General features: G+C 44.7%; 1 protein-coding gene across 1 annotated transcript in view; it reads left to right on the forward strand.

Annotated features, from left to right (window-relative positions):
- Positions 1-11611, forward strand: part of SERTAD2 (SERTA domain containing 2) — a 19657-nt gene that overhangs the window by 930 nt on the left and 7116 nt on the right. The gene's annotated exons all lie outside the window — the stretch shown is intronic.

Consider the following 11611-nt stretch of genomic DNA (forward strand, 5'->3'; position numbering starts at 1 on the left):
GCTTTGCGAGTCATCGGGGCTTGTTTTATCTCTACCTTTAAATTTGTGCCCGGGCAGAGGAGCTCGGGGCGGGTGTCCTCCCCTTCTCCTCCGGGGGGGATCGTGCTGAGATGAGCAGAGGAGGGAGAGCGGCGGAGGTGTCTTAAAATACCTGCCCCCCTCGTCGATGCACGGAGTTCCCGGGCCGAAGCAGGTGCGTGCGTGTAGTTGGAATATACTTTTTATCGGGGCTGCTGTGCCGGCCCCGATAGTGCGGGCGGTTGTGGTCTCAAGAGCCGTGCTACATCCGACTCGAAGAAACCGGCTTTATCCCGGTAAGTTAGCGTGTGCGCCGGGGAGCCCCTTGAGCCAGGAGGCTACAGCCTTGCTCCGTTTTCCCAGCAAGAGCGGGGACTTTAGGGTACCCCTAAAAGTGCGTGCCGTAGTGCCAGAGAGCTAAAAGGGCCTGGGGGAGACTTTCACCCCGCTGGAGCAAAGCTGACATATGGCTGGGCAGGACCTGCCTGGCCCTGCTGGCTGGACCTTTCCAGGCGTTGGTGTTAGGGCGGCAGCAGGGCAGGGGGATTAGTGTGTCTTTTCCCTGAGCAATAGCGCACTTGGGTCTTCCTTGGGAGCACCGCCAGCACGGAGACACAGGCGTTTGGGGGGCTTTTGTGAGCAGGGTGGTTCATCTTTTGGAAGTGATGGTGAAAAAACTGTTTTTTTGGATTTCCTTCAGGGTGGGAGAACACTTGAAAAAAAATCCTTTTGCGATTCCACTTTCATTTAGAGTGTTTGCTGCTTTACTCATGTCAGCGTGTCGGGATCTGGAAGGATAAGTTCTCCTTAAGCGTGAAAATAGGAGTGCAGTTAACTGCTGTAATTTCTTGCATTTTGTGAAGCACAGCTGGAAAACCCAGGGATGCTTTTGTTGAAAATCTGTGGAGGGGTTCGTGTGCTGTCCCCTGGGACCCTTAGTGGCTGATTTACAGCTATGGTTCAGCTGCCGGTGTAAAATAAAACAAATCTGCCCATTTCATCTCCATCTGGGGGGGGCTGACAGCCCCTTTACCCGAACCTCAGCACAGCACGCCAGAGCTGTTGCATGTGGCAGTCTGTGTTCAGACAAGTCCAAAGCTCTCAGGATCAGGAAAGTCCAGGCTTTTTCAGCTAATGCCCGGTGAATTCCCAGGGTGGCTCTTACTGCTGTCAGTGGGTGCTGGATTTGGCCACTGTAGAATATGCTGTTGCTCAAACAATGGTGGTAGAGGGCTTGGCCGCCCCCTAACATCAGGTTTATGCTTGTGTCTCTCAAATGGCCTAAACAGTTTCTATTTGTGTGAGTTGAGATGACACTTCCACCTTTTTATTCTGATATTTTTAGGGATTCACCTGCACAAATGAAGGTGCCTGTGTCTTACGGGCTTCTCACAGGGTACAAAATTGACAGAGGCACCTCAGTTTCCATCTAAGTGCACGGGAAGCTTTCACGTGGTAAAACGAACTGTAGAAATGAATTGTGTTTTCTTGAAAGTTGCTTGCTGCTTGTACTTATATTGCTGTAGAAACTAAGCAGTTGATTAAGCAGCATAAATTGAAAGTAGCCCTTTCTGCTTGAAGTTAAAATGCATACATTTTTACATAATAAGGTGGTATCTTTGGAATCTGATTTAATGTAATGAGCTGGTGGTGGTGGTAGAGATAGAAGGAGGATTAGCAGTTTGTGCTGCCAGACAGGTATCTGAGAACGTGTCCTAGGGAATACTTCCATTGTCCAGGCAAGTACTGCAGCATCTAACATAACAGCTGTAGATCTTCCTCCTTTCGTGTCTGATCCTACTTCCATTTAAGTTGGTAGCAAAAACCGCCCACTCCTTTTCTGCAGGAACTGGATTGGACTGCTAACGAATGAAGCTAGACTTTGTGCATATTAAAACACCGCTTTGATTTTCGTGTCAACCTGATTTCTTTTTCTCTGAAGCTGATTAAAAACAAACAGAAAAACTTGCTAGCCATAGGTACTTCAGGTTTTGTCTGTAGATGAAGCAGTCTTAAAGAGCATTAAATAAGTCTGTAGGTGCTGATTTATTAAGAATTGTAATTGTATTCCTTTATACACCTGCTCTTTTTAATGTGAAAGATGAAATAATGACATTTTCTCAGTGTTTTGGTGGAAATAATAATAATATAAATAATCTAAGCACTCAAATTGTCTGCCTGAGAGGCATCAAGGAGTTTGAGATAATGTCCTAATATCAAGGAAAACCTCAAACTTCATATTCTAAATTTTTTTTAGCTTCCATAAAATACAACAGCTCTTATGCAATATCTAGTTTGAAGGATTTTGCCATCATTTACACAAGCTGCTTTTATTTTACCAATAAATAATTCATAGGGAAAAAAATTTTTAGGAACTCTGACTTTTTTCACACTGATGTAAAACGCTCCTGGCACAGTTCATCTCCGGCAGTGCTAACACTAGACAGGTGATCCAAAATACTTGTGACTATTTTTGCTTTTATGTAACATCTTAAAGCGTAATCTGACAAGCAAGGAGAATGGAGTACTTTGAAAGTGTAAGCAGTCTTCTGGTGATCTACTTTTTATAAGGCCTTGGTAGCAAGAGAGACACCTTCTTTTAACTCAACTTTATATGTGTAACCGGCTCATGAGGAGGCAGCTCCAGTTGCAACGGTTCCTTAACATGTACACGCACACAAATCAGTGCCAGAAATGGCAGCTTTCAGTTACCAAGTCCAAAGATCAGGAGTGTTCCAAAGGGGAGAACAAAGTCCAGCTTAAATGTAAGCAGGTTGGCAGTAAGCAGAGATCTCTTTAGTGTAGATGAATCTTTTGCTAATTAATAGTTTGTAGAAAATGCAATTTGCCAATCTGAGAACAGAGCTCACTTTCTTCAGGGGGATATAATTGCATGTTTTCTGCCACTTGTTTTGTTTCTAAACTTCCATCAGTCAGAGAAACTGTGCTGTCATGAAGTGCCTGTTTTCTGTAAATGGAGAGAGACCCTCAACATGTGTTAGTTCTTTAATTCTTTTATAAACAAAGTCAATTTTTGTGTTTGCTGTAGTGGAGGCTTCAGGTTTGTTCAGCATTACCAGTGCAAACACTGTAACAAAAAATAAGATAACAATGCTGACTGTTCAACACAAGTGGGGAAGGAAAGCCCTGTAAATGCAGTGCTAACTTTGCCGTTGGGTGTTCTGAACTGAACTCAACTGAAGTTGAGAAAAACAGAGTCCAAAGCAAATGTGTTTCTGGGAGACGGCAGAGGTTTTGTGGAAGAAATAGGCCTGTGTTCTGTATCTGTACAGCGCCGATTACAGCAGGGTCCCTGCCCTCCGTCTCATGGCTGTATGAGTATTAAACGGTGTGTCGTTGTGCAGAATAGAAATGGCACGGTGACGTTTGCTTCACTGATGGCTCCTGATGAACGTGTCAGATGCTTGGTGTCATTGCAAAGTGGCCAGGAGCTGTGAAGATGCACTAGACCTGCAGCTGGGAGATTCCTCCAGCGCAAAGGGGAATTCCTGGGTGGGGAAGAGCTGATTTGAGGGGCATTTCCAAGGGATAGTGGGGCTGGTCGCCAGGGGCATTGGGCAGCTGGCGGTACAGCCTCATCGGTCTTCAGAAATGGCTCTAAGTCATGACAAGGAGCAAGGTGGTTTGAAAGGACTGAAGAAGCTGTCAAGTCACCAGAGAGTGAGTTTTTGGTTTTCACGTGTTCCTTCTTTGAGGGTAGAGGCTCAGCTAGCTCAAGTGAGACAGCAGCCACCACCACATCAGAGTGACTGTGGATTCAGGCTGCTGCAGTGATACTAAAACCATGCTCAGAGTCCTGTGTTAGGCGAGTTCAACCATTATTCTTCCAAATAAGGGGCCGGGTTCAGTACTCTGCTTGATACGTAAAACCGTAGGTGTTGCCATACAACGTCTGAAGTTCCCAACCTATATAACACGATCAGTGTTTTGAGGAGCAGTGGGCTTAAAGAGGAATTTCTCATTAATATCACTCTGGAATTGAGTTTTAAGTGGCGTTGAATGACATGAGTCTCAGTCTGTGTAATTATTAGGAGTCAAAGCCTGTTTACTTTGCTTTTACACTAGTAAGATGTATTGGATTTCATCTGACAGCTTCTGCTTCCAGTGAAGTTAGACTAAAAATTGTATTCTTAATATAGTAGAATACGAAAAGTGCAAATGTGGGTTGTTTTCTTAATGTTATTTTTAAAACTGGGTGGTATATGGAAGTAGCAGAAGAAAGAAGTTCCCTTTTCAAAGGAACCCACCCTGAGTTGGTGGAAAGATCTAAACTTGCCCTAAAACTTGCTTGGATGATCTGTAATGAATAAAACAGTTTTCTTGATCCCAGATTTTCAGTCTCCCCAGGAAACCCTTGTGCTGTTTGAGCCACGCTCACCTTTAATGGAAATGTGACAATTATCGGCTGTTTTCTTAGTTTTTTGTAGTACCCTGTAACATTAGTCTCTTAAAAACTCCTGTCGTGCCAGGCAGGCAATAAGGTTGAGTGAACTGCGCTATAGAAAGAACCACCCATGATTGGAGGTAAACTATGCGGATATATGTTGGGGTGGAGGTTGAAAGGAGCGTGGAGGGCATATTTGAAGCAGACTGTGCAACTGCTACAGCAGGTCTGACTAGTTTGAGGTGCCTAAAGGCAGCTTTGTCTTAACTTCAGGTAGCTGCAAAATGAATTTTTAAAACCTAATTCAGAAATACATCATCATCTTCCGGTGCCTCCACAAACTCTTTACTTTTCATGTGTTTTTACCGGCACTCTTTCACCCTTGGAAGAAGTGTTTAATAGATACACTTACACGTGCATGCATATCATTTGCATATTTTTAAAATATACATTTCATCAAGATAGGAGACTGGCGTTCATGCACAAACCATAGTGTTTTTTTGAACAGTGGTAACACTTTGCTTTCTTATCGCTCTGTGTGTGTATGTGTGTGTGCATGCGAGAGAGAAGCCACTTTATTTAAGCATCTTTTGGTGTAGCATGATTTGTTGCCGGTTGGTTCTTGTGCCTTCGCCTGTCCCTGTGTAGGAGGAGGGACTTACACTTTACGAGTCTGTGCTGCGGTCAGAGGGATTTTGACCAGGACTACTTTCACACTGGCTGTCCCAGGGGTACAATAACCTGCTTAGGTTACCCTCCTGTGATCTAGCTCATGGTCTCCCTTACCCTCCTACTCCATCTGTTTGGCAAAATTGGCTCTTCTAAACAACCCTTCACCTTTCCTCCCCTAACTAAAGTATTCCAGAAATAACTTGTGAATGAAAAGGAGAGAGAGAATATTTTCTTTGTGTGTAACATACAGTGTAAAGCTTCCTGTTGCTGCTGTGCTTCCCCTTGCTGGCAGTGGAACATACGTGATACATATGTGCTCTGATGCGGGGTTTTTTTTGATTGTGGGGAAAATCAGTGTAATACTATCTTGGGTGAGATGAATGAGTTGTGCCTGACTGAATTTGAAATGAAGTTTAGGACATTTAGTTTCAGTTTCCTGATCTCTTCTCCTTCTGTATTTTCCACTCACAATTTCCAGAGACTTAGTTTGTGGTTAAGTTTGCTTGTTCCATGTTAATTGACCTGTACTAAGCCTGCTTCAAAATACAGGTTTAATACACGTTGTTAAAATATGCTGTTAAAAGGGTGTCCCCACATAAGTTTAAATGATTTGAGAATGTTTAAATTACTACACATAAAAGTTACGTGGATCCCATGGTGGCTGTTTTAAAGGGTATCGCTTTGGTGTAGTAGTTTTTATTGTGGAATCAAGCAGGTGCCACAAAAAATGGGATCTCTTTTGTCTCTAACTCCTAGCTGTTACAGGTTGAGAATAGTTCAAGGCTGGCCAAAGCTCCCTTTATCAGTTTTCAGAAGGCTTCTTCATTGGACGTGAAAACACATGCTGTATTTCAACAAACGCAAGACCTTTAGTACACTGGACTGAAAGGCCAACAGCTATCATCTTGTCTAACATCACTTAACACCATCTTAGCAAACCTTCATGTCAAACTTTAACTACCTTTTTTTTTTTTTGTTTTCACTGGTGGTGGAGAAATGTCCAACAGCTTTTCCACCTCTTTAAGAGAAACTTGGGGGTGAGTGGGTGCTTTTTCACAGAATATACTTGTTTGCAGGGCTGTGTTCATTTCATTTAAGCAAAAATGTTGAAAACGACTCATGCTGTATAGCTGCTTTAAAAAATGCCAGGGAAACACCTTTCTTTTCTCCTCTTTTAACTCTCAGTAGCGAGAAACTGGTTAGCAAATAAAACCTGCATGCCAGAAACTAAAATGACTTGTCATTGCTGGGATGTATGTTGCATTTTGCAGTATACATTTCTTTAGTGGTTTTTTTTTTCCTCCCCTCTTCTTCCCCCCTGCCATTTGCTGCTTTTCAGTTTCATTGTGATAATTTATTCAATACTGTTTTCAGAGCAATAACCTACTTTTTGGCAAACCATTCAGTTCTTTCCACGGTAGCGTGGGTATTTTTTTTTCCTCCATGTGTTTATTAAGGGTCTATGACAAAGGGAAAAAACAAGGTATCTTTAGGGAAAAGATGCTATGATACACTTGAAAGCAAGGACTCTATCCAAGTAATTATACATATGTGAGAAAAACTCTCTCTTATTATACACAAAGGGGTCTTGTCTCTCTTGGATGCACGCACAATTCTCATTAACCTTTGTAGGAATTATACACATCCAGTGAAGATGGGTCTACAATACTTAGTCCCCACGTACACTAAAAATATCAGCTAGACCGTGACATGGGTGTGCCAATAGAGATGTCTTGTATAGTACAAAACAACGTTGCCATAATCTATTGTTCAGAGCGACGTTGCAGGGGAGGAGGGATGTATAGCCAGTCTTGCTATTTCATCATTCTCCCTTAGAGTCTGACCAGTAGCATCTTGTCATTACAGGCGTGTAATTTTTGCAGTGAAAAGGGAGTGTGTGTTTGCTAGCCTGTGTCACTTTCTGGTGGCCGTGCTAGCTCTTTCAGATTGTTTTGAATTTAATTTACAAGTAAGGTGCCTCTTTTTAGCCAGCACTTTCACTGTGCCAATGCCTGCCGGCTCTGCAGTGGGAAGAAAGGAAGGCAGTCAGCCCTTGGCTGAATTGGGCCCTGAAGCGGTACACAGCTGTCTTAATTGCTGCTGCTCCACTGCTTGAAGAGACTATATCCCTGGTTCTCCCAGTGCGGAGCTGCGTGCACTGGCTCCGGTGTGGCTCCTTGCCCACTGGTGGGGAGATTTCATTGTGCCATGGTTCTGCTTATGGGACCAGCATCTCCTGCTCCTGTGCAAGGAGGCCTGGAGTGCTGGACTTGTGAAAAGAAACCGTGATGCGGAGCAGGGGGAGCTTCTTGGCTGATCCCGGGGAGGCTTGTGCGTAGAAGCCCTTGCATATTTTTCGAGTGACAACAAGCAGAGTCTGCTGAATAATCAGCTAATCACGTAGTAAAGTCCGAGGAGCTGGCCTAGTGCTGTGCCTGGTTTTATTTACTGCAGCTCTGATTTCCTACTACTGATGCCCAGGTGTGTAATGCAGCTCCTAGTCCTTGAGCTTTTGATACTGGCAGCAGAGTTGCTCAGCCTGTGTGTATACAGCACAGTATAATTTGATTCATGCTTGGCAGGCCTGGCTGCTTCCTTAACGCTGCCACGTGGAGACCCGAATTTCAGAATAACCTCGTCCCAGCTCTTTGGGGTGGCTCTTTGAAGCACAGAGTCTCAGCGAAGCTGATCCCTGGTGAGGAGGCTCCCCTGTGGTGGCATGGGCACTGTTGTGAGTAGACGGTGCATCCAGCCGTCCTGGGGAAGGATGTAAAGAGGATTTGGCACAGAGGTGACCCGAGGAGGGGGCAGCTTTGCCATCTTGCTGAAAAATCTCTCTCCCCCAAGTGACTAACCCTAACACAACAGCTTACGGTAGCAGGAAGGGGGAATCCTCCATTCTGGTCTGGCTCAAAGCAGGTACTGCTGGGGTTGGTGGTCAGTGGGGCTGCGTCTGCACCAGGCCTGGGAAGGGCTGAGGTGGCATTAGCAATCGTAGAAGAAAGCTTGTTTCATAAAACTTCCAGTTAAGGATAAGACCAGAAAAAAGGCAGGCTGGGGTCTTGTTTGCATCTGCTGGGCGCTGTTGTAAGGATGCTGATGGGAAGCCTTGTCTGAAGCAGAACATGTGAGAATTGACATTTTGGCTGTGTGAGACCTTTGAGATAGAAATTACTTCTGCTGGGCAATCCAAACCTGTTCTTTTTTCCAGTAAAGACAACTGCCTTCCTGTACATGAATAAAATCTATTTTGAATAAATATTTTCTAGCCCTGGTATGTTACAAAGCTATATTCCCCCCTCTTGCTTTGTACTGAAAAGAAGTTGTCAGAGTTGCTCAGAGCTTTTGCTCTTGACTTCAGCCTCACAGCCGGTTTGAAATACGCCTAGCTAGCTTTCCACGCACAGAACCTGTGTGGTCTTGTTCACCTTCTAATTCTGCCAGGGTAGTCTTTAATGGTTTAACGAGCTAACAAGTGCTCGTCTGATTTAAACTTGCATTATGTTCTGCTACCCTGATAGAATTCCTAATATTATAAACACCCTTAATAACACGGCTATAATCTAGAAAACCTGCTCTCCTTTTTCCAAACAATTACTTAATGAGGCAGTAATTTATTCTAAGCTATATTTATTGGAGCCCGTTCCAGCTTTATCAGACATACTCTGTTTGGTGTGTGCAGTTAGTCAAAAACATTAAAACTGCTCCACTTCTTCCAAGGGAACATGTTACATTTAGCAAACTGACAGCATTAGAAACTGTTTCCAATTTAATAGAAGCATATGTTTCCTGCAAGACTTAACACACTACAGAGTCTGAGATTGCCTTAGACTGTGGCTTTGCCTTTTTTTAGTGTGGTAAAAAGGAGCTGGAAACTGAAGGCAGAAGTGGAGTTCGTAGTCGTATTTTTGGTTGTTTTGCTTGCCTTTGTTTTTCAGAAAGCCTTCTAGCAGAGCTTCGATGGGCTGCAAGTTTAAGAAACTATCAAGAAAGTAGTGTGGGCGGCGCACGTAGAGCTCTCGCTCGAAACGCAGTTTCTGATCATTAACAAACAGCAAGAGCTTGCTTTGCCCTCTGGGCCTCAAATAGTACAGTATGCAACAAGGGAGAGCAGGCAAGGCACGAGGATGGAAACAGTAGGATCAGATTACAGTTTCAAAATATCGCTGGAACATGTTGGCTGGCGTTACACTATTGACTGGCTTTATAATTGCATTGCTTATTTGCTAGGGAAGGCTTCACCTTACTTTCTGATTAACATGGACACTCCTTTGGGGACCTGGGGACTCCAGGCTCCGAGTACCAAAGTCAGCCCCCACGAGAGCTGCATGACTTCAGATGCTCCTCAAATGAGAGTCTGAGCTTCCTCTGATGTCTTGTCTCCTGTTGCCAGGAGGTTTCCTTGCACAATCCCTAACTAATTCCTGCTTAGATTAGCGTCTGAAAGTCACCCACTATGGTTTCCCTTCTTATTTTGATTTTAACTTGAGACTGGAAAAAGACCCCTGTTGCTCAGCTTGCTAACTGCTCTCCCCCAATCTTCACTCGCGGGTGCCTAAAGCGGGGGGCTAAGGCTGCATTTCTGTAGGGAGAGGGAAGCTGTCTTTCTTGCTAAATGCAGGAGTGGGGTGCTGAGCAGCTTTGCTTGCCTCTCTGCTTCTTCTGGAAGAGCCGAGGTTCACCCGTCCACCACAAGAGATGGGAAGAGTTAGGTCCCTATAAAATATATGTGAGAAATACCTGCCACTTACGGTTACTGCTGGCACTGACAGCCTTGCAGTGAAGGCTTGCAAACATAAAAACAATTCCCTGTACTCTCTGGAAGCACAGAGCTACCCAGGAGGCCAATTTTTCGATATAGCTCTAAAGGAGAGTTTTGTAAGTGCTTATTAAACCTTGCTCAGTTTAAAAAAAAAAAAAAAAAAAAAAAAGGCAGCCAGAATCAATGTAAAATGTAAGTGTCGGGGAAAACAAACCTTGTAACTGGGGAATGTCCGAGCACTGGGTCTGGAGAGGACAGAAACCCCAGCAAAGCTCTGTTCCCTGTACATCTTGTCTAGGGTTGGGGGGTTTTGTTTTCTAACTCAGTGTGACATGAGACCCTATTCTTACCGGGAGTGGTTGTTAGGAGTCCTCTCTAGCAAGGCAACATGGACGCATTATACTCAAACAAGTAAAATCTGCATCAGATCCTGAGAAGCAGCCTTGCAAAAAAAAAAAAAAACAAAAACAAAAACCAAAAAAACCCACACACAACAAAAAAAAACAAACCCCAAAACCACCCAAACAAAAAAACCCCCCAACAACAAAAAAAAACAAACCCAAAAACCACCCAAACAAAAAAACCCCCCAAAAACCCCCACACCACCCGTCAGTGTACAAATTGTGAGCCAGCTGCAGCATATTGAATGTAGCTGTGCGTTACTGCATGGTACATGCTGTACTAGCTCCCGGGGATGCTGCCATGCCAGGATTTAAAGACCCCGGTGTCAATAGATGAAATCTTCAAGGAGGGGTGACTTTTATCGCACTGTGACTGTTGCCTCTGAAAGTCCATGTTGCTTATTCGCTCCAGTCCTGGAGTTAAACCTCAACACCTGGGCTGTTCAGCTTTCTTCCTTGTTTTTAGTGAGGTTGAGAGAGGGTGCCAGATTTATACTGGTGTTCGCCTCCACTGTTTCTCTTCCTTTCCGTCTTTGAATGGGAGGAGGATGCCTGCGCTCTCGGAGGGTAGGTCGGCTCCCTGTTGCCGGGGCAGCTTTGCTTTGCTTTGCCAGGATCCTGCAGGCCAAGGAGCATCGTTCTGCGGTGGGTGAGCCCATGGTCCTGCCCTGAGGGGGTCTTCCTGAGATGTGGCCGCTCTCCCTCTCTCTGCTGTGGCCTTGGGGATGTGGAAGCAAGGACAGGGAGAGAGAGGTTTACCTGTTTGCCTCCCTAGCTCTAGGGGACAGATGCTTTGAAGTTGTGGGGACTGGTTACAAGTTCAGGTGGTCCCTCAGGCTGCATCCAGCAGCACTGAAATGCCTCGTGGCAGCCCAGCCTGCCTCTGCTAGCTCAGATGATCTAGCCTTCGTCTTGCCAGTTGAACCCAGTTGGCACAAAAGGCCTTTTTATTTTGGTCCTGCAGCTATCTATGCCAAATCCTGATCCTGCTGAAGTCAGTAACAAAACACTCATTGACTACCGTTGGGCCAGGATACAGCCAATGCAACCCTCAAGGATGGGGAGTGAGGGATGGAGGAGAGGAAAATAATATTTCATGTGCCAGAAGTGACACAGAAAGTGCTTGCGTAATTTACTGGATAGAGTCTCTGAGAAGCCCTGGTGAAGTTCATTTACACCTGAGGTTTGGGAACTTTGTTTTGGGAATGAAATGTGCAAATTCAGTACTCTCTTTTGCAGTTTTGGGGGCTTTTGTGGTTTTTTTTTTTTTCTGCGCACGTGTATGTGTGAAGTAGTGTTTTATTTTAATTCCCCCAAGTTGCCTTTTTCTTTCTCTCTCTCTTCACCCCCCCC

Source organism: Aptenodytes forsteri, unplaced genomic scaffold (assembly GCF_000699145.1).
Source record: "Aptenodytes forsteri isolate BGI_AS27 unplaced genomic scaffold, ASM69914v1 Scaffold346, whole genome shotgun sequence".
Classification (NCBI taxonomy): Eukaryota; Metazoa; Chordata; class Aves; order Sphenisciformes; family Spheniscidae; genus Aptenodytes; species Aptenodytes forsteri.